This window comes from Tamandua tetradactyla, chromosome 18 (assembly GCF_023851605.1).
Source record: "Tamandua tetradactyla isolate mTamTet1 chromosome 18, mTamTet1.pri, whole genome shotgun sequence".
Lineage (NCBI taxonomy): Eukaryota > Metazoa > Chordata > Mammalia > Pilosa > Myrmecophagidae > Tamandua > Tamandua tetradactyla.
The window spans coordinates 23,573,543-23,597,884 of NC_135344.1; the positions used below are offsets into that span (position 1 = coordinate 23,573,543).

Sequence of the window (24,342 nt, forward strand, 5' to 3'; positions counted from 1 at the left end):
GTATACATACAATAGACTACTGAAAGGCTGTAAGAAGGAATGAAGTTGAGAGGCCTACAACAAGGTGAATTAACCTTGAGGACAGTATGTTGAATGAAATGTCAGAAACAAAAAGACAAATATAATAGCTGACTCATAGGACTAACTATAATATACAAACTCCCAGCATTGAAGTCAAGAGCATGGGTTGGGGCCTATTATAAATGTGTCTAGATTGTAAGCTCTTACAGCAGTCACATCTATTCCAGGGTTGTAACTTATTTCTAAATTCTGAGATACAGAGCTTATTGTGCATCATTTGGTTATTCTCTGGATCTTTGGGTATTTATGTGGCACCTGAGACTCAGAGTTAGAGCTCTGAAACCATGAAAGTCAGCACTACACCATACAGCAACTGTTAAAAAAGTTAAAAAGTGATTAGACTTGGCTAGAGATATGAATGAAGCTGATTTGGATAGGACTAAGATAAATCAGACAGGGTAAAGGATAATATAGCCTGTATTTTAAAACTTCAACTTCTGTGTGTGACCGAAGGAAGAGATTTTCTTTGGTGTAAAATTTATATTTTTGGTAGCACACTATCTAATTTAACTTGTATACTCAGTTTATTCAAACACCACAATTACATGGCATCTTGAATAGGGAGTGGCATCTTGTTGGTTTGTATAGGTTAGTTTGATGCCCCAATACATCCCAGAGTAATCTGGGCAGAGTATTTGCAAAGTTCCCTTGGGATACTGGGAAGAAAGTAGGAAATATTAAACTTCTCCATCTGGGGAATTTTTGATATTCTCACAAGCACTGGGGACAACCAATTTAATAGGCAGAGCCTCACAGAAGTATCTGAAACTGTTGAGCTGTGTACCAGTAGCCTTGATTCTTGATGACGATTGAATAATAATATAGTTTTTACAATGTGACTGTGATTGTGAAAACCTTGTGTCTGATGCTCCCTTTAACAACGGTATGGACAGGTGAGTAAAAAAAAAAAAAAAGAACAAACAAATAAATAAATAATGGGGGAAGGATAAGGGGTTAAAAAAATTGGGTAGCTTGCAATACTATTGGCCAATGAGAGGGAGGGATAAGGGCTATGGGATGTATGGGTGTTTTCTTTTTATTTATTTTTTTGTAGTGATGCAAATGCTCTAGAAATGATCTTGGTGATGAATATACAACTATGTGATGATAACGTCAGCCACTGATTGAATACTTTGAATGGCCTTTATGATGCAAGAGATGCAAGGCAAGTATGTAAATTACGTTCTACCTTTTAATTAACATAACCCTGGCAAAAGTATAAAGGTGAGACAGGACAAAATTTCTGCTATGGTTTGTGGTTGATGACCCCAATATTTGTCAATTGTCAAATGTTTTTATTTCTGGAAATAGTTTTGTTTAGAAAATGCTTATAAGAAAATTAGGCCTAAATTGTAAGCTCTTACAGCAGTCACACTTATTTCTGAGCTCTAACTGTTATTTCTAAATTCTGAGATGCTGTGCTATTTGTACATAACCTGGTAGGCCCCTGGAACTTTGGTTATCTGTGTGATACCTGAGACTCAGACTCAGTGTTCTCCAGCTCTGGAAGTACTGAAGAAACATTACCCCACAAAGCAACTGTTAAAGAAGTGGAAAAAGATTAGATTTCAATTAGGGATGTAAATGAAGCTGATCTGTTTAGGACTAAAGTAAATCAGAACACAGGGTAAAAGATGATATTGCCTGTACTTTAAAACTTTAATTTCTATATGAGACCAAAGGAGGAGAGTTTTATTTTGTACAAAATTTAAATTTTCTGTGGCACACTAACCAATTTAACCTGTCTGTTCAGTTTATTAAAACAACCTAATTCAGTCTTTTGTGGCATGGAACCTAGAACAGGGAATGAGATCTTAGTATTCTATACAGGTTGTAATACTCACATGTATTTCGGAGTGTTCTGGGCATAAAATGAAACAGGATTTGCAAGGTCCCTTGAGGGACTGGGGAAAGAAAGTGTGGAACTATTAAACTTCCCTACCTGGAGAATTCAAGCAATAGGGGATCCTAATTCACTCTAAAATATATCAACTCTGCCTAATATGATATAATATCTAAAAGTCACTCCCTGAAAATCTTCATGTTGCTCAAACGTGGTCTCTCTCTTTAAGCCAAACTCGGCAAATAAACTCACTACCACCCCTCCCCCCACCCCGCTCATATGTGAGTCATGACTTTCAGGAGTAAATTTCCCTGACACAGTGGGATTAGCAATGGATTCATGATCTAAAGGTAAAAAAGAAATAAAGTTTTCTTGAACTGAGAGATTTCAAATTGAGTCAGGAGATCATTCTGGAGGTTATTCTTAGCAGGTCTCAGCCAGACCTACGCTAATCCTGAAAACCCTGTGGAACACCCCCGGTTCTATCTAAAAGCTATAAAAAGTTATTTCCTCAATGTAACATAGTCATACAGTACCTCCTTCTACTCCTTTTATTGAAATCTGTAATTTTCAATTTAATCATTAAGTTTATTTTTCAGAGACTTAATACTTCCAGATTGTTCTTCGGCCAGTTAAGCCTTGACACCCAGAGGTACTAGTCTCTTCAAGAATGACAACCAGTTTCATTGCTCTACCCCATGATGTTGATGCCCTTTTTTGGCATGAAGAAGTGAGAGTAGTCACTGCCCAGCTACCCCTCAAGATTGAGGAATGAACAAAAACAAAATGGAGGAATTGTAACTGATAAACTAAGAATTAAGAAAGAATTTTGATTACTGAATCATTATATAGATGTCTTTTTCTTTCTTTATTGTAGAATACGCAATATTCTGAAACTACTGAAACTCAACCAGTCTCACCCTTGCTTATACTTAATTTGTAATAGTTATTATAGCCTAGTCTCAGTCCTGGTTACAGTTACTATCATAATGGTTGTTCTAGTCCTAGTCTCAACCTTGCATATACTTACTGCTGTAATGGTAACAACTTCATCCTCCCTTGTTTGAATCCATAAAACCCCTGAATTCCTTAGACTCAGAGAGGCAGACTTTGGGGCTGATAGGCCATCTGATCTCCTGCTTCACATGTAGTGTTAAACTCTTTCTCTCTGAGACCCTGGTGTCATAGATTGGCTTTTATACACATCGGGCAGGGAACCTGCTGCTTTTGTTCAGTATCAGAGACAAGTAGGGAGGACTGGTTTAAGCCACGATTTAACCATGCAGGCTTATAAAAGCAGCCAGCATTTTCTCATTCTTTTAAAATATTCCCAATAGAGCTGTTTGTTTCGAAAGTCATCATAGAAACAGGAATAGGACTAGTATATGTCGCTGTATTTACCTCATGGTTACCACAGTTTTCTTACATAAGAATGACCAGGAATTTAAATTATATATATATAATTTTATTTATATATTTAATTATATATACATAACCTTTGGTCATCGATTTATTTCTTAACACAATAAATGTTTTTTTTATTTTTCCAACATTGGAGGTTAAAAACCTCCTTGCTTCTATAACATCCCCAAATTATGAATAACTTCAAAACATACTATCAGTCTGTGGAAAATACACTATGATTGTTCATTTTGTCCCAGGCACAACCCAGCAAAGTCTTTTCATAGCTCTTAAGGACATTTTCTGTTTACTTACTGGACCTTTTGAAATTTGGCAATTTTATTCAATTATTCCCATCCCAAGACTATACATATGTTCTTATAATGACTTGTCTGCTGCAGCTACCACCCCAAAGATATTAGAAAAAATAATTTTAAATTGGGGAGTTCCCCCAACATGGCCTATTCTGCAACATTCCTTCTGTGCCCAATCACTCCTAGTTTTCAGGCCCATAGAAAGAATTCTAAACCAAACCCGCACCTCCCCCATCTTCCTGCACCCAGCCCTTTCCCCAGAGCTGCCCCAACTGGTTTGTACCTCAAAGGAACCTTGACCAGTTCCATTATTTGGCTAAGGTTTAGGAGGCCCTGGGGGCAGGGATAGGTGAGACTGAAAAAAACGCAGCCTGGTCTGTTGAATCTTGTTTTATGATTCCAAATGAGGGTGGTGGGATTTAAGACATTTAACATGGCCCTAGTATTGATTAGAACCCATTTGTCCTCATTTTAATTGTTTCCAATTATCAGATCTATTTCACCTAAAGATAAGATACCAACAACTGGAAAAGTCTCTGCCTTTTCAAGGGGCATTCCTAGCAGTTACACAGAAAGGCACTCTGCTTTCTTAGAGGGCAAAGAACATTAGGTGGGGGGTCTGTCTTCTGGAAGTTTCAAGCATTTCCCCCTACAATGTACAAGTTATTTACAACAATTACAAGTACTAGTGCCCTGAAGTCTGGTGCCTAGAGGGTCTATTGGGGCTTATTAACTCAGGAGAATTTCTTTGTTCTCAGGGTTTTTTTTTCCTATCCAAATAGTTTTCTCTATCCAGATTTCTGTATCACCATCACCAGCGGGCCTGTGAATTCATTGGTAAAAGTCGGAGTATTGGGGCTCATAAGCCTGAATAAGATTTAATTCTTTTGCAAAACCCAGTGAGTCTCCAGCAGGATTTGGGAAATTTTATCACTATAGAAGGGGAGTTAGGCTAAATCAGGATACAGAGGGGGCAGACAGGAGATGTTTTAAGAGCACTAGAAGCTTGGCTTCCCTAACTTCTGGGACTCCAGGAGTACTAAGCAAGTGCTTATTTATCGTTAAGCAAATTGAATACAGCACTCCCAAGAATTCCACTTATTACTTTTGTATTACCATCTGGAAGCAGGAAAGTATACATTAGACAGACAGACACAATTAGAAAGCCTGTCACTTCAATTAAAAGTTTTTAGCTATGAGCCATACACAAAAACATGGAAACCTAAAACTTAGTAGTTTAAACTATAATTTTGTACTTTTTCTGTAAATTCTCATTCTGATATAAAGACATAAAAGATTGAACATATGGGATTAATTCTATTGCTTTTCTCTTTTACAATATAAACCTAATTTAATATAGTCTTAGAGTTAAAAGACCTGTTTTCTGACCGTTGTTCCCCAGATTCTAGTTTACCTTGGGGCCAGGCTGTGTTACAAAAGAAAATAATTTTTTTCATCGATTCATAACTACATTTAGACCAATTATCCAAAAAACATTTCAAAGAACTGCAGTCAGACGCACTATTAACATTTACCATGGTTACAATTATCTAGTAACAACAGAAGAATTCCTGGGGTTAGATCTACCTAGTAGGACTGGAACCTTTAACTCTTGTAAGCTTACCCAGAACCAGAATCTGTGAGTACTTTCCATGGCCAATTCTCATAAGACTTGTGGCTTGAACCCAATAACAGATTGTAGGGTGGGACTCAAACCCATCCTAGCAGACAAGATCTCCCACAAAACCAGAGCATGAACAGATTCTAGGGTGAGACGCAAACCCACAATCCCAGCAGACAAGCTTTGACAAGAGAATAGGTGCTCATATGAAGTTACTCATCCAGAAGATGTGTGTTCACAGAACTGTTTCTTCTCTTAAAATTAGATTGTGCCAAAGGGTCTGTGACACCAGCAGGGATGGGAGAAAGTCGATCATTGAGCCTACACAAACAGGTCTGGGTGGCCATGCAGGGTCAGTGACTGGACAATCCTGTCCAGTTGGAGCCCTAGAACTGTGGGCAAGAAAGGACCTGGGGATCTTTCTCCTGCCAGAGTTGCCAAATTGTCACTGAGCAGGACTCACTGCTTGCCGCACACAGAAGTCAATGCCATGACATCGGGAATTTGAGAAAAGAGCTTCAATGCAAGATTGAATTGCATGGAGAGGGGCTCAAATCTATCTCCCCAAGTCTAAGGAGTTAAAGTTTTTAAGGAATTCAAACAAAGGGAGGTGGACTTGTTACTGTGTAGTGTAAAGTAACAACTACAATTATAGGTGAAGAAATGGAAATAACCTAAAGTAATAATTACAATAACAAGTATACATCACTCAATTAACATAAAATAACAATGACAATACCACGTAAAGGGATGAAAATAAGCTAAAGTAACAGCCATAATTACAAGTAAAACTACGGTAGTCAGCAGTTTCTCTTTCAGATAAGATAAAACTACCTGGCTGGGCTACTCTGAGGCTCAAGTCCCTGAAAGAGTTGGACATCAAAAAACGAGAGTGAAGGAGAAGGGACAGGCTGGAGGAGTGTCTTCTACAGCAAGCCACCCCAAGCCATGTTAGTGTATTAAAACATCCTAGATTTTCTTCAGTGCTTTTGCAACATTTTTAGCACTGAGGCCAAACACGGTGGAAAAACGTAGATGGTTGGCGAAATGTGGGAATGTGCCTACATAGCCCTGTGTTAAAGCTGTTATGTGGAAACTTACCCGCCCAGGAGGGCATACTTGGGACCATTCTAACTCATCTGACATTATTGGAAGAGAATAAAGGAACCCTGCCAAGTGTCCCCAGATGGGAATTCTGTCTAACTCATTGCTGTACTCTGACACCCAGCACAGTGTCCAGCTAAATTGTGGTCTTCAGTTAATGTCAATGGAGCCTGCATGTCTGGGTCCAAATCCAGCCTCCACCATTTACTTCTGGGACCTTGGGAGAGTCTTCAACCCACTCTCCCACCCATGCCCCAGGGCTTCTATTTTCTCCCTCTGTAAAATGGGAATAATAGCAACCACTGTAGCACAAAGGGTTGGATGGGGAAAGCAGTCAGTTCAGTGCATGGCTCAAAGTAAGCCCTCTCTCAACGTTAGTCATTATTTTTAGGTGCTCAGCATTCTAGCTCACAAAAGACCAAATATCTTAAACATTTTAGTGCTTAAAAGTATTTTCTTATAATTACTGGGAACTTCCCTTTTATATTATGCACAGATTATTTTCAAAGCGATTTCAGAGGTTTCTGAATAGCTTTTGTTTCTGCAGGGGGGCAGGGATCAATTTGGTGTAGTCCCTGGCCATTCCCAAAGTATGGGGTAGGTGAGGTTGGAGTGTGACTGGGATGGGCAGAGATGTTCTGGAAAATTCATAGTGCAGAGTGGCCTGAAAAACCTCTCATGTCCACCTTGGAATTCCTCCCATTGTTTTTTCAGGTAAGTTATTCTCCAGGCCTCTCTACCTTTTCTTTGAGGTTCACTGTATCTCTCTTTGCCTCGGCTCCACATGTGAAAAGTCACAATAAAAACTGTGATCTAGGTCCCTTTGTTCATAATGTGACACCAACTTGAAGAGGCTCCAAGCCAGTGCCACATCTTCTAGGCAACCTTCCACCATCACTGCGGTCCTTTCCTTCTTACTGTTGGTAAGTTCTTTTACTTCTGTGCCCCAGCCCCCTCTGGTCAAATGTGGGCCACAAGAGGCCTCGGTGGCTGTTCCTCAGAGGAGGTTCAGTAGCATGTGACCTTGGCCATGCCCCATTGTGGGGCGTCTCACCCTTCTCTGCCCTGTGTGGCTCCAGAGAAGCAGGATTGGTGCTAGAAGAGGAAGAGGAAGGACCATTTCCAGGGGCTTGAGTTGTGGCTTGGCTGAGCCTACCAGCAACTACTGCCCTTGCCGCCTCTCCTTAAGCGATCCTTAGGGTCTACCACTCCTTCCTTTTGCCCACTCCCTCTTCTCTCATCACTGGACGAAGCCCCTGAGCTACATGGGGAGGACATGAATTTATGCCGAAGCCCCAGGTGGTAAAAACGCAAAACAGCCTCCGCGCCAGCCTTCCTCTTGCAGGACTGGGTAGATGGAAATCGAGCTCCGCAGACCAGAGAGCCAAGGATAAACTCAAGCCTGCGCTGCCCTCTGCTGGAAATCTCAGCTCAAGGGGCATCCCAGAGCAGCGAGAGGGAAAACCCAAGGCAGGGCTGGGCAGCGGCCAGCACGTGGCAGCCGGTGGAGATGGGAGCCTACACCAGCGCAAATCCACTCCCCTCCCCCCCGCCCACGGCAAGTTCCCTCCCCAGGAAGCCCAGGTTTTTCTTCGGTGTCTGCCCACCTCTAACTGGGGGCAGTTGGGCAGCACTGGACTCTGCTATCTCTCTCAGCGGTAGGTGAGCCTCAATTGTCCTCTAACAGCCCTGGGCTGGTTCTGACTTCAAGGCCCTCTCGGGGAACCCTGCTTCATGCCCCCATTTCCTTTCCAAGACAGGGTTTCAGGCCCTCTGCCCACTCTCAGTCCCCATCCCTGCTGGAATGTCTAAGGACCTCCCCTCCCTCCAGTCTCTTCCCGCCTGACCTTACAGTCGAGCTGACCTTTCCAAACTATTAATTTGATCCTGTCATGTCCCTGCCTGAACTCCTTCGAAGCCTCCCAACTGCCATGAGGATGATTTAAATTTAGCATGAAATACAAAGCCCTTCACCATCGGGTTCCTGCCTTCCTTTCCATGTTTAGCACCACCTTTCTCTTCTACCTGTCCTCTTCCCTCATTCCAGCTACAGGCGGTGTCCTCCTTGGAGGCAAACAGTCTACGTGCCTCTAGCAGCTTACTACTTGTTTGACCTTGGGTAACTGACTTAACCTTATCTGTAAAATGGGGAGAAAGACAGGAATAACAGGCTTCTTAGGGATGTTGTTTTGAGATTCCCTCGGTATTCCAGGTCTCATCTGAGAGCAAATTGCCGTGGGGCCGAAAGGGCCACACTTCTTCCTCTGGGCCAGGCGAGGGCGCAAGAGGCTGCGCCAGAAGGCCCCGGCTCGAAAGGAAGCCCTCGGAAGCGGTCAGGCTACCTATCTAATGCTCACAGTTAATCCTGTGGCGGAGAGTACTGTTTACGTGTGCGAGAGCCCCGGCTGGAAGAGGTGAGTCAGCCGCGGAGGTGGGCTCGCTCCGAGGACGCTCGCGCCGGAAGCTGCCCCGCGCCGGAAGCTGCCTCGCGCCGCTCTGCGGAAGGAGCGGGAAGGGCTGTGCGCGCGCGCGCGTGACGTGGCCCTGGCCTTCTCCCTTCAACAGGGAAGGCTTGCAGCGGCTCACTGCAGACATATGATTAAAAGGAAATATCGACCATAAACTTACCTGTAATTCGTTTCAGTTACGGGCCAAGTCTGGCTGGGCCAAGCCGATCAGGAATTTAGAATTGCGGCTCCGTCAGGAACTGAGGAGACCTGGGGCCGGGGCGGCCATTTCCGGTCCGGGGCTTAGGGAAGAGGAGAAAGCTGTTCTGGGAGGCGGTCCCCGGTGGCTTCCTGCTCTCCCAGAGCTCGGCTGTATCCTCTGCCCATGCGTTCTAGCACATGTTCTAGAGTAATTCCAGTAAGAGCTGTTTTTGGTTAAGCTCTTTGGTGTGGGGTTCCGTTACTGGCCTCCGAAGGATCCCCTCTGGATCCCGCCTTGGCCAGTTCTGCCCTGGGGCCTTTCACAGGTCCTGACAACTCCCAACCCTAGGCCTACTGTGAGGACCTGCCCCTCCAGCCCTCATTTCCGGCCACCTCTTTTTCATTCCTCTGGATACACGGACGCAACTTTCAACTCTCCCCATTTGCTGAGTTTATGGAAGTGGCGCCTCCTCCACAAAGAGTTGGCAGCCCTGAGTTAGCCCCTCAAATCCACTTCTGCCATCCACTCTTCTTTAATGCACATCTTCACATACTTTTTCCTACCCTCTCCTTAAAATTAGGAGGACATTTGGGGAATGATTTGCTTTAAAAAAAGACAAAGAGAAAAAACCTCAGCAATTATGAATTGCATCCTTTTGTTTCTTTAAATAGCTCCATGGAGATGTAATTCATGTACTATACAATTTACCCATATAAAGTGTACAATTCAATGGTTTTTTTAGCATGTTCATAGACTTGTGCAACAATCACACAACCAATTTAGAATATTTTCATAACTCGGCAAAAGAAATCTATGCCATCAGCAGCCACTTCCCATTTTCCCCGAATCCCTCAGCATCTTCTAATGTATTTTCTGCCTCTATAGATTGGCTTTTTCTAGACTTTTCATCTGAATGGAATCATGCATTAGAACTACAATTGTACTTATTTATTTGTGGTGAGCAGAGGGTTGGATAGCCTTCTTTGGACTTTAGAGTTGTTTTCAAATACGAGGCTTGTTCTTTTACCATTAGCTGTAAGGGCCTCAAAGATCTAAATGTTTGAAAACTTTTTAGTGATTTTAATTTTGAAGGGGTAGAGAATAAGAAGCATCATCTGGACAAATTTTCTCTTTTCCCCCTTCTCACTGAGCCCTCGCTTTTACCACCAGCAGCTAAGGGAACAGTCTTAAGGGGAAAAGAAAACACAAAAGCTCAGGGCCATGAGGGAAAGAGAGAAATGAAATTATAATATGACTGTGTGAGGCGCACAGGGATGATTTTAGGGGTAGGTAGCTCACCTCTTTGTCTTCATTTTACTGACCACAGATCCCCAGAGTCTCCCCCCAGCTATACCAGCAAAAGGCAGTGAAGATCCTCTGTAGTGCTAATTTATGTGATTAGCAGTGCAAGTGATTTGCATTGTATTTTGTGTGCTGTTGTCTGTGTAGCGTGCTACACTTGGTTCCAGTGCCACGTGTACTCCCCAAATCTGTTGTTGTCCCTTGGGTGCTTCTGCAGTCAACTCAGGGAATAAGGAGGAAAGTAAGATTGCCCCACAGGTGGAGCTGGGGGTGATGAGTTGTATTATGCACTAACAAATACCTCCACTCCTCTCCCAGTGGGGGTCCTCGGCAGATGAAAAGTAAGGGACTCTTGAAAGAGACAGAGTGAGGGAGGAGAGGAGAGAGGGGGAGAGAGAGAGGTGGAGGGAGGGGGAGAGAGAGAAGAATGACAGAAGGCTCTGTGGCAGCTTGTTCCACCTTAGCTTGCTTGGACCAGTGGCTTTCTGGAGAACACTTTGTTCTGCTTCCATTTCCACTGGCCCAGTGGTTTCCCACTCTCTCCTTTACTTCAGTTTGGTAGCTGTGCCGTGATCAGCCAAGGGGGAGTTGAGACATGGCACAAGTGTCCTGGCACAACCACGTCTCCTTTGCATGAATTTCCTGAGGAACTTTGTGGGAATCTGGCATCCTGTGGGTTTCCCCTCAAATCAACCACAATGTGGCTTCTCCTGTAGGTAACATCCTTCCCCTGCCACTTCTTAGAGGAGCTTTGAACTTGTCATGAAATGCATCCTTGATCCTCCTCAGGAATCATACCAGTCTGTAGAAGTATTAAAAGTATATTCCCAAATATCACCTCTATTTTCGATTTAATCCTCCCTGTGTCTTAGTCACCCCTTTCCACAGCTCCCCCCAATCACTGTCAAAGCCTCTTTTGTCCCTGCAGTGGCTTGGGTTGGGATAGCATGTAATAATGAGTCTTTTCTGTGGACATTTCAGCATCGGTCCAGACCCTGCCTGAACAGGATGTGAAGAAGTGAGGACATAAGTGTAGACTGTGCTTTCAAGAAGTGTGGGAGAAAAGGGAAAGAGAGCTGGAGAGCCCCCAGGAATGAGAGGTGCCTTTCTGGGGGAAGTTGCCATTGTGGATAAGAAGTCAGTGTAAAGGGAGGGACTGAAAAGATGCACAAAACTGAGGGGGAGGTGGTGGCAAAAGCAGGGTCACAAGTGAGTATCTCTTTAAACTTGGCACCCAGGCACCTCACTTGCCTTACACAAGTCCTGGCCCTAGGGAAGGAGGTGTGGTGACAAGAGGACCCAGAGATTGAGAGAGGAGATTAGACCAGAAGTACAGCTTCCTCTTGGAGAAGTATCTGAAACTCCCACCTGAACACAAGGGGAGGAGGTAGAGGTGTGATAGGCAGAGGTCAGTGTGGGGTCAAGGGGAGGGAAATGGAGGGGTTAACTCCTCATGACCTCTGTCTTTGTAGAGTGGGATCTGTTGTGGTTAGGGTAGTGGGAATGTAATTGGGGTCCCAAGGACCTGGGAGCACCTCACAGAGGCTGCCCAAAATGTGGAGTCTCTCCTTGGGACCCCAGTTTGCAATTTCATGGGACTGAAGCCTAATGGGTGAGGCAGACAAGTAGAGAGGTACCTGCAGTGCAGAGAGATAGGAGCTGAGGGAGATAAGAGAGATAGCGGCAAGCAGAGAGCTTGAAAGAAACCCAAAATGGGCATTTTTGCCCAAGCTGGGGGGCTGAACAGCAAGGTTTTCTGAAGTAAGTGTCACCTGAGTGAAGATTTAAAGAAAGATGACGGGTGAACCTGGCTGCCTGAGAAAGGTCCTCCAGACAGACAACAACAGGTGCAAAACTCCAGTGAGAGAGCCTGAAGTATCCTGGTGTGTGGTAAAGGACTGGCCTTGGACAAAGAAAGATTTGGCCCCTTTCCCTGGCTCCTGGGAGGTAACCTTTAAGTCCTTGGAATATCCTGCCTAAAAAGAGTGTCTTTGTTTACTTGGGAGACTTAGACTACACTGGATAGTCTATGCTAAGAATGTGATTTATGGTGGGGACCTTGGGCCACAAGATATCAGCTCCACCTCTGGGCTGGAGACTAAGGTCAGCCACATGGGCAGTCAGCCATGTCTATATGACACACCCCTTTTAAAAACTCTGGGCACCAAGGCTCAGCTGAGGTTCCCTGGTTGGCAATATCCCCTGTGTATTCCCATACATCATTTCTGGGTGAAGTAAGTGCTATATGCACAACTCCACTGGAAGAGGAAAACTGGAAATTCTCTCACCTCTGCCTTACAGAACTCTTCCCTTAGCTGATTTTATTATCCTTTCACTGTGATAAATCATAACTGTAGTATAACAGCATTTCTGAGTTCTGTGAGTCATTCTAGCAAATTACTGAACCTGATGGTGGTCTTGGTGACCTCCTGAACTGCACCTGGGAACTGCTAGTGGTTCTGTGTGACTGGAAAAGAGGACAGTTTTTCAGTTGTTTTGAGTATCTGTATTATATGCTAAGGTTATGTTCCAAGGAAATGCAATTTATGGCGAAGACCTTTTAAAGTGAGAATGTGTGAGAATGAATGTTAAGTATCTAGATAGGTTTCCAGACAACTAGCAGGCAATACTTTTCAATCATTAATCCTCTCCCAAATAACCAAGATTTTTAAAATGAGTTAAATTGGGATTTCTGGGAAGATGGTGGAGTGGGGTGGATTGAATTCATCCCTGCTTCTTGGGTCAAGATAGGGGATGGGGAGAGGATGACCCGGACTGTGGTCTTGGAGGGGTGAGTGATTGAAAGGGTCTTCAGAATTTCCAGAGGAGGAGAGAGGTGGAGGCAGAGGGATGGGTGAGCAGTGTGGAGCTGAGCAGCCATGGCTGGGGGCAGACAGCAGGCATGGGGAAGTGCAGATTGGAATGAACTGACCAGCTGTCTGCTCCAGCCTGCCTCAGCTGCTGACTGGGGAAACCTTCTTGAGTGGCTCCATGGCTGGCAAGGCCTGGAGGGAGCTGAGAGACAGCCCAGCCATCCACCACCAAGAGCCATGCCCCCAGGCACTGGGAGAGAGGCCTGGCTAGAGCCTGTGAGTGCCCGATGGTCAGACACAGTGTATGGTGGATCCACCAGGTGCTGGGCATTGCGGATCATCTACTCCCCCAGGTACTGCAGTTGGCTTCCCAGTCCCCTTCACCAGGACCAGCTGTCCCACCAGCGGGGGCAGAAAGCAGTTCACCCACCATGCATGCCATCTGCCCAGCTGGCTGCTGCAGTCAGGGAGGGACCCAAGGGGAGAAGTTTCCTCAGGGGTGCTACCTGCTGGGAAGAAGTGATTAAGAGCAGACTGGCAAACTCCCAATTTGTCTAGTTTTCTTTTTAAAATATATTTTCTCTCTCTATATATATGTTTATTAGTATGTTGTTATTTTTTATTTTTATTTATATATTTAAATATATTTATATTTTTATTGATTTTCAGTTTTTAATTTCTTCCTCTTTATTTGTTTAATTTTCTCTCCCTTTTGAGGGCACCAGTCCGAGTTGATACCCAATATATCTTGGGTTGTCTCCTTATGACTTTGGGGCCTGCTACTGTTGAGATGTATTTTTTTCCCATATGTAATTTTAATTATTATTGTTATTATTATTTTTGGGTGCATGGGCTGGGAATCAAGCCCAGGTCTCCCTCATGCTAGGAGTGTTCTGCCACTAAAATACATGTGCACCCCTGCCTAGCTTTTAATGGACCCTCAACTAGAATTGTACCCCCTACATGAGATCCAGGCCTTGGTTTGAAGGGGAACTACTGAGAAACCAAATGCAAAACAAAGTAAATACAAAACTTTAGATAAGTCAAGGAAACCAACTTGCAAAATAACCTTATTAAGATAATCAAATGCCATGAACACAATATAAAATCACAAAGCACGTGAAGATCCATACAGAAATGTCCCAACCAAATGATCAAATCAGAACTCCAGAGGGGACACAGAATATGGAACAGCTATTCAAAGACATTTATAATGAAATAAAGGATGTCAGGAAGGTACTAGGTGAGCATAAAGAAGAATTTGAAAGATTAAACTGAAAAATGGCAGATCTCACGGAGATGAAAGATATTGTAGATAGAAATATACTAGAGACACATGATACCAGATTTGAAGTAGCAGAAGGAAGAATAAGTGAGCTAGAAGACAGAGCAATTGAACTAGAACACACAAAAGAATAAATGGCAAGAAAAATGGAAATAAATAATGGATCTGGATCTTAGAAAAATGATGGACAACATGAAGCATAGAAATATAAGAATCACTGATGTCCCAGAAGGAGAAGAGAAGAGTAAAGGGCTGGGAAGGTTAGTTGAAGATCTAATTGGGAAAAACTTCCCACCCTTATAAAAGACATAAATATGCAAATCAGATAGACCCAATGATCTCCAAATAGAATAAATTCAAATAGGCCTACTCAGACACATACTAATCAAACTGTCAAATGTCAAAAGAAACATAAAGTGCTGAAAGTGCATAAGAAAAGTGATCTGCTACATACAAGGGAAAACATGTAAGACTGAGTTCGGGCTACTCAATAGGCACCATGGATGCAAGAAGGTATGATATATTTAAGATCCTGAATAAGAAAGGCTTCCAGCCAAGATTTTTTTATCTAGCCAAGTTGTCATAAAATTGAGGGAGAGATTAAAATCTTCAAAGACAAATAAGGACTGAAAGAGCTAAACAACTGTAAGAAGTACTGATGAGAGAACTGTCAGCTAAAAAAAATTTAAAATATAATTCAAAAATAATTTAAGGGATAAAAAAAGTGAAAAGAATATATGGATCTAATAAATAAAAACCAGAGCATAAGATGCGTAGTTATTACTTTTATAGTAATAACTTTGAACATTAACAGACTAGACTCACCAATTAAAAGTTACAGAATTGCAGAATGGATTAAAAAATATGATTCATGTATATGCTGTTTACAAGAGACGCATCTAGACCCAAGGACACAAATAGATTGAAAATGAAAGGATGGGAAAAGATGTTCTATGTAAGCTGTAATGAAAGAAAGCAGGAGTAGCTATACTAATATCAGATAAAATAGACTTCAAATGAGAAGACATCAGAAGAGACAAAGAAGGGCACTTCAAATTAATAAAAAGGACAATTCACCAAGAGGAAATAACAATCATAAATGTTTATGCTCCCAATCAAGGAGCTCCAAAGTACATGAGGCAAACACTGGCAAAACTGAAGGGAGCTATAGACATTTCAACAATAATAGTGGGAGACTTCAATATACCACTCTCCACTATAGATAGAAAAACCAAACTGTGGATCAACAAGGAAATAGAGAACCTAAACAATGTGATAAATGAATTAGACATACATGGATTATTACACTCCAAAACACCAGGATATACATTTTCTGTAGTGCACATGGAATGTTCTCTAGAATAGATCATGTGCTGGTACAAAAATGAATCTTTATAAATTTAGTAAGATTCAGATTATCCAAAGCACTTCCTCTGACCTCATAGAAATGAAGCTGGAAATTAATAACCACCAAAGAACCAGAGCTTTCACAAATACATGGAGATTAAACAGCACACTCTTAAATAATCAATGGATCAAACAAGAAATTACTTGAAAAATGAGAATACAACATATCAAAACTTATGGGCTGTGGAAAAGGTAGTACGGAGAGGGAAATTTATTGCCCTAAATGCCTATATTAAAAAACAAGAATGAGCAAAAATTGAACACGACTGCTCACCTAGAGAATTTAGAGAAAGAAGAGCAAACTAACCCCAAAGCAAATAAAAGAAGATAAATAACAAAGATTAAAGCAGAAATAAATTAGCTGGAGAACAATAAACAATAGAAAGAATCAACAAAATCAAAAGTTGGTTCCTTGAGAAAATCAATAAAATTGATGGACCCTAGGGGTCTGGCTAGGTTAGACTAACAAAGGAAAAAGAGAGGATGCAAATAAACAAAATAGGAATGAGAAAGGGGTTGTTACCATGGATCCTGAAGAAATAAAAAAAATCATAAGAGAGTATTAGGAATAGCAATATGCCAACAAACTAGACAAGTTAGATGAAATGGACAAATTCCTAGAAACACACAAGCTACCCATGCTGACTTGAGAAGAAACAGAAGATCTCAACAAACCAGTTACAAGTAAAGAGATCCAATCAGTCATCAAAAATCTTCCCACTGGACTTCCTGGAAGATGGCGGCTTAGTAAGACGCGCGGATCTTAGTTTCTTCTCCAGGACACCTACTAGGGGAGTAGAAACGATACAGAAAGCGCCCAAAGCCACAACAGAGATAAAAAAGACAGCGTACCCCATCCTGGAACGGCTGGCTGGCTGAGAGAAGCAGCTCGGGTGAGATCGCCGAGGCGCGCGGGCCTTACCAGGCAGGGTGGCAAGCGGCCGGAGTTACTCCCTTCCCCCTTCCCGGGCCGGCTGGGAGAATTGGAGAGGTGGTCCCCTGAAACCAAGGCGACTGGCGCCCACACCACGCACAGCCCCCGGACCAACTGAGAGAATTGGATCGGAAACCCCCAGGCCGCGGAGAACGGTGACCCCGTGACTCCCGGGGAACGTGCACTCTCTCGGGCGGGCCGCTGCCGCTGGCGCCCTCCCGCCACGCTTGTTGCCCAGGGCCGACTAGGAAATTCGGACGGGCTCTTTCCCTGGCTGCGGCGACCAGCAACCCTCCCTGCGTTCGGACCCCGGGCCGGCTCAAGCCGCTTCGGCTAGCGAACCCCCAGGACGGCGAGAGTTTTCCAAAGTTTAAGGTCCCACAGCACCTTTTACTGGTGGGACCCGCAGACAAACGTGTGCCACGAGCGCCACCTACTGGGCAGGATAAGAAAAACAGAACCCAGAGATTTCACAGAAAAATATTACAACCTTGCTGGGTCCAACACCAAGAGAAATCTGAATAAATGCCCAGACGCCAGCAGCAGAAGATAACTGTCCACGCTCAAAAGATTGAGAATATGGCTCAGTCAAAGGAACAAACCAATAGCTCAAATGAGACACAAGAGCTGAGACAACTAATGCTGAATATACGAACAGAAATGGAAAACCTCTTCAAAAATGAAATCGATAAATTGAGGGAGGACATGAAGAGGACATGGGCTGAACATAAAGAAGAAATAGAAAAACTGAAAAAACAAATCGCAGAACTTATGGAAGTGAAGGATAAAGTAGCAAACATAGAAAAAATAATGGATAGCTACAATGATAGATTTAAAGAGACAGAAGATAGAATTAGTGATTTGGAGGATGGAACATCTGAATTCCAAAAAGAAACAGAAACTATAGGGAAAAGAATGGAAAAATTTGAACAGGGTATCAGGGAACTCAAGGACAATATGAACCGCACAAATATACGTGTTGTGGGTGTCCCAGAAGGAGAAGAGAAGGGAAAAGGAGGAGAAAAACTAATGGAAGAAATTATGACTGAAAATTTCCCAACTCTTATGAAAGACCTAAAATTACAGATCCAAGAAGTGCAGCGCACCCCAAAGAGATTAGACCCAAATAGGCGTTCTCCAAGACACTTACTAGTTAGAATGTCAGAGGTCAAAGAGAAAGAGAAGATCTTGAAAGCAGCAAGAGAAAAACAATCCATTACATACAAGGGAAACCCAATAAGACTTTGTGTAGATTTCTCAGCAGAAACCATGGAAGCTAGAAGACAGTGGGATGATATATTTAAAATACTAAAAGAGAAAAACTGCCAACCAAGACTCCTATATCCAGCAAAATTATCCTTCAAAAATGAGGGAGAAATTAAAACATTCTCAGACAAAAAGTCACTGAAAGAATTTGTGACCAAGAGACCAGCTCTGCAAGAAATACTAAAGGGAGCACTAGAGTCAGATACAAAAAGACAGAAGAGAGAGATATGGAAAAGAGTGTAGAAAGAAGGAAAATCAGATATGATATATATAATACAAAAGGCAAAATGTTAGAGGAAAATATTATCCAAACAGTAATAACACTAAATGTCAATGGACTGAATTCCCCAATCAAAAGACATAGATTGGCAGAATGGATTAAAAAACAGGATCCTTCTATATGCTGTCTACAGGAAACACATCTCAGACCCAAAGATAAACATAGGTTGAAAGTGAAAGGTTGGGAAAAGATATTTCATGCAAATAACAACCAGAAAAGAGCAGGAGTGGCTATACTAATATCCAACAAATTAGACTTCAAATGCAAAACAGTTAAAAGAGACAAAGAAGGACACTATATACTAATAAAAGGAACAATTAAACAAGAAGACATAACAATCATAAATATTTACGCACCGAATCAGAATGCCCCAAAATACGTGAGGAATATACTGCAAACACTGAAAAGGGAAATAGACTCATATACCATAATAGTTGGAGACTTCAACTCACCACTCTCATCAAGGGACAGAACATCTAGACAGAGGATCAACAAAGAAATAGAGAATCTGAATATTACTATAAATGAACTAGACTTAATAGACATTTATAGGACATTACATCCCACAACAGCAGGATACACCTTTTTCTCAAGTGCTCATGGATCATTCTCAAAGATAGACCATATGCTGGGTCACAAAGCAAGTCTTAACAAATTTAAAAAGATTGAAATCTTACACAACACTTTCTCGGACCATAAAGGAATGATGTTGGAAATCAATAATAGGCAGAGTGCCAGAAAATTCACAAATACGTGGAGGCTCAACAACACACTCCTAAACAACGACTGGGTCAAAGAAGAAATTGCAAGAGAAATTAGCAAATACCTCGAGGCGAATGAAAATGAAAACACAACATATCAAAACTTATGGGACGCAGCAAAGGCAGTGCTAAGAGGGAAATTTATTGCTCTAAATGCCTATATCAGAAAAGAAGAAAAGGCAAAAATTCAGGAATTAACTATCCATTTGGAAGAACTGGAGAAAGAACAGCAAGCTAACCCCAAAGCAAGCAAAAGGAAAGAAATAACAAAGATTAGAGCACAAATAAATGAAATTGAAAACATGAAAACAATAGAGAAAATCAATAAGGCCAGAAGTTGGTTCTATGAGAAAATCAATAAGATTGATGGGCCCTTAGCAAGATTGACAAAAAGAAGAAGAGAGAGGATGCAAATAAATAAGATCAGAAATGGAAGAGGAGACATAACTACTGACCTCACAGAAATAAAGGAGGTAATAACAGGATACTATGAACAACTTTACGCTAATAAATACAACAATTTAGATGAAATGGACGGGTTCATGGAAAGACATGAACAACCAACTTTGACTCAAGAAGAAATAGATGACCTCAACAAACCAATCACAAGTAAAGAAATTGAATTAGTCATTCAAAAGCTTCCTAAAAAGAAAAGTCCAGGACCAGATGGCTTCACGTGTGAATTCTATCAAACATTCCAGAAAGAATTAGTACCAACTCTCTTCAAACTCTTCAAAAAAATCGAAGTGGAGGGAAAACTACCTAATTCATTCTATGAAGCCAACATCACCCTCATACCAAAACCAGGCAAAGATATTACAAAAAAAGAAAACTACAGACCAATCTCTCTAATGAATACAGATGCAAAAATCCTCAATAAAATTCTAGCAAATCGTATCCAACAACACATTAAAAGAATTATACATCATGACCAAGTAGGATTCATCCCAGGTATGCAAGGATGGTTCAACATAAGAAAATCAATTAATGTAATACACCATATCAACAAATCAAAGCAGAAAAATCACATGATCATCTCAATTGATGCAGAGAAGGCATTCGACAAGATTCAACATCCTTTCCTGTTGAAAACACTTCAAAAGATAGGAATACAAGGGAACTTCCTTAAAATGATAGAGGGAATATATGAAAAACCCACAGCTAATATCATCCTCAATGGGGAAAAATTGAAAACTTTCCCCCTAAGATCAGGAACAAGACAAGGATGTCCACTATCACCACTATTATTCAACATTGTGTTGGAGGTTCTAGCCAGAGCAATTAGACAAGAAAAAGAAATACAAGGCATCAAAATTGGAAAGGAAGAAGTAAAACTATCACTGTTTGCAGACGATATGATACTATACGTCGAAAACCCGGAAAAATCCACAACAAAACTACTAGAGCTAATAAATGAGTACAGCAAAGTAGCAGGTTACAAGATCAACATTCAAAAATCTGTAGCATTTCTATACACTAGTAATGAACAAGCTGAGGGGGAAATCAAGAAACGAATCCCATTTACAATTGCAACTAAAAGAATAAAATACCTAGGAATAAATTTAACTAAAGAGACAAAAAACCTATATAAAGAAAACTACAAAAAACTGCTAAAAGAAATCACAGAAGACCTAAATAGATGGAAGGGCATACCGTGTTCATGGATTGGAAGACTAAATATAGTTAAGATGTCAATCCTACCTAAATTGATTTACAGATTCAATGCAATACCAGTCAAAATCCCAACAACGTATTTTTCAGAAATAGAAAAACCAATAAGCAAATTTATCTGGAAGGGCAGGGTGCCACGAATTGCTAAAAACATCTTGAGGAAAAAAAACGAAGCTGGAGGTCTCGCGCTGCCTGACTTTAAGGCATATTATGAAGCCACAGTGGTCAAAACAGCATGGTATTGGCATAAAGATAGATATATCGACCAATGGAATCGAATAGAGTGCTCAGATATAGACCCTCTCATCTATGGACATTTGATCTTTGATAAGGCAGTCAAGCCAACTCACCTGGGACAGAGCAGTCTCTTCAATAAATGGTGCCTAGAGAACTGGATATCCATATGCAAAAGAATGAAAGAAGACCTATCTCTCACACCCTATACAAAAGTTAACTCAAAATGGATCAAAGATCTAAACATTAGGTCTAAGACCATAAAACAGTTAGAGGAAAATGTTGGGAGATATCTTATGGATCTTACAACTGGAGGCGGTTTTATGGACCTTAAACCTAAAGCAAGAGCACTGAAGAAGGAAATAAATAAATGGGAACTCCTCAAAATTAAACACTTTTGTGCATCAAAGAACTTCATCAAGAAAGTAGAAAGACAGCCTTCACAATGGGAGACAATATTTGGAAATGATATATCAGATAAAGGTCTAGTATCCAGAATATAAAGAGATTGTTCATCTCAACAACAAAAAGACAGCCAACCCAATTACAAAATGGGAAAAAGACTTGAACAGACACCTCTCAGAAGAGGAAATACGGATGGCCAAGAGGCACATGAAGAGATGCTCAATGTCCCTGGCCATTAGAGAAATGCAAATCAAAACCACAATGAGATATCATCTCACACCCACCAGAATGGCCATTATCAACAAAACAGAAAATGACAAGTGCTGGAGAGGATGCGGAGAAAGAGGCACACTTATCCACTGTTGGTGGGAATGTCAAAGGGTGCAACCACTGTGGAAGGCAGTTTGGCGGTTCCTCAAAAAGCTGAATATAGAATTGCCATACGACCCAGCAATACCATTGCTAGGTATCTACTCAAAGGACTTAAGGGCAAAGACACAAACGGACATTTGCACACCAATGTTTATAGCAGCATTATTTACAATTGCAAAGAGATGGAAACAGCCAAAATCTCCATCAACAGAAGAGTGGCTAAACAAACTGTGGTATATACATACGATGGAATATTATGCAGCTTTAAGACAAGATAAACTTATGAACCATGTAATAACATGGATGGACCTAGAGAATATTATGCTGAGTGAATCCAGCCAAAAACTAAAGGACAAATACTGTATGGTCCCACTGATGTGAACGGACATTCGAGAATAAACTTGAAATATGTCATTGGTAACAGAGTTCAGCAGGAGTTAGAAACAGGGTAAGACAATGGGTAATTGAAGCTGAAGGGATACAGACTGTGCAACAGGACTAGATACAAAAACTCAAAAATGGACAGCACAGTAATACCTAATTGTAAAGTAATCATGTTAAAACACTGAATGAAGCTGCATCTGAGCTATAGGTTTTTGTTTTGTTTTGTTTTTTTTGTTTTGATTTTACTATTATTACTTTTATTTTTTTCTCTATATTAACATTCTATATCTTTTTCGGTTATGTTGCTAGTTCTTCTAAACCAATGCAAATGTACTAAGAAATGATGATCATGCATCTATGTGATGATGTTAAGAATTAATGATTGCATGTGTAGAATGGTATGATCTCTAAATGTTGGGTTAATTTCTTTTTTTCCGTTAATTAAAAAAAAAAAAAAAGAGAGAAGGGATAATTGGAGATGAAGGGATACAGACTGTACAACGGGACTGGATATAAAAACTCAGAAATGGACAGCACAATACTACCCAATTGTAATGCAATTATGTTAAATCACTGAATGAAGCTGCTTGTGAGGTATAGGTTTTTTGTTTTTGTTTTTTTGTTTTTTTTTCTTTCTATTATTGTTTTAATTCTTATTCTGTTGTCTTTTTATTTCTTTTTCTAAATCGATGCAAATGTACTAAGAAATGATGAATATGCAACTATGTGATGCTATTAAGAATTACTGATTGTACATGTAGATTGGAATGATTTCTAATTGTTTTGTTAATTCTTTTTTTAATTAATAAAAAAAAAAAAAAAAGAAAAAAAAAAATCTTCCCACTGAGGAAAGTCCAGGACCAGACAGCTTCATAGGGGAATTTTCTCAAACATTCCAAAAGAACTAGCACCAATCCTACTCAAACTCTTCTAAAAAATTGAGGTAAAGCTTCACTTTATGACGCTAACATCACTCTAATACCAAAATTGATAAAGACGCTACAAGAAAGGAAAACTACAAACCAATCTCCCTAATGAACATAGACGCAAAAATTCTCAACAAAATACTAGCAAATCAAATCTAATGACACACCAAAAGAATTATATATCATGACCAAGTGGGGTTCATACTAGGAATGAAAGGGTGTTTCAACACAAGAAAATCAATCAATGTAATACAGCATATTAATAAATCAAAAGGGAAAAATCACATGATCATATTGATTAATGCTGAAAAAGCATTCACCAAAATTCAGCATTCTTTCCTGATAAAAGCACTCCAAAAGTTAAGAATAGAAGGAAACTACTCAATATCGTATATATAAAGGGCATATTTGAAAAACCCATATCCAGCATCATACTTAATGATAAGCGATTGAAAGCATTCCCCCTAAGACTGGGAATGCGGCAAGAATGCCCATCGTCATCACTATTATTCAACATTGTACTAGAAGTCCTAGCTGGAGCAGTTAGACAGGAGAAAGAAATAAAAGGCATCCATTAGGAAAGAAAGAAATAAAACTGTCATTATTTGCAGATGACATGATCCCATACTTAGAAAACCCTGAGAAATCTATGATAGAGATACTTGTGCTAATAAACAAATCCAGCAAAGTGGTGGGATACAAGATTAATGTATAAAAATCAGTAATGTTTCTGTACACAAGCAATGACCTATTTGAGGAAACAAAAAAAAAAATCCATTCAAAAGAGCAAGCAAAAGAATCAGGTATCTAGGAAAAAGCCTCACCAGGAATGTCAAAGAGTGTACACAGAAAACTGTAAAACATTGCTAAAAGAAATAAAAAAGGACCTAAATAGATGGAAGGACATTCTATGCTCATGGATAGGAAGGTTGAATGTTGTTAAGATGTCAATTCTACCCAAATTGATCTACAAATTCAATGCAATACTAATCAAAATCCCAACAACCTACTTTGAAGACTTGGAAAAGCTAGTTATCAAATGTATTTGGAAGGAAAGGAGACCCCAATAGCTAAAGATACCCTAAAAAAAGAATAGCGAAGTGCGGGATTGATACTTCCCAATTTTAAAGATTACAAAAAGCCACAGTGTTCAAAACAGCATGGTACTGGCACAAAGATAGAAGTATCAACCAATGGAATCAAAACAAGAGTGCAGAGATAAACCATCAATTCTATGGACAACTGAGCTTCAATAAGGCCCCAAATCCACTGAACTGGGACAGAATAGT

The 24,342-nt window shown here is 40.9% G+C and overlaps 1 protein-coding gene and 1 long non-coding RNA gene across 2 annotated transcripts in view; one reads left to right on the top strand and one right to left on the bottom strand.

Moving 5' to 3' along the window:
- The window catches only part of ZNF532 (zinc finger protein 532), a 262,905-nt gene extending 253,810 nt beyond the window's left edge, over positions 1 to 9,095 (bottom strand). Inside the window, exon 1 of the mRNA XM_077135344.1 lies at positions 8,993 to 9,095. The gene's annotated coding sequence lies outside the window, so the exon portion shown is untranslated. The remainder of the gene's footprint in view (positions 1 to 8,992) is intronic.
- Positions 5,203 to 24,342, top strand: part of LOC143662017 (uncharacterized) — a 58,057-nt gene continuing 38,917 nt past the window's right edge. The window contains exons 1-2 of the long non-coding RNA XR_013165092.1: positions 5,203 to 5,278; positions 7,182 to 7,287. This is a non-coding gene — a long non-coding RNA (uncharacterized LOC143662017). The remainder of the gene's footprint in view (positions 5,279 to 7,181; positions 7,288 to 24,342) is intronic.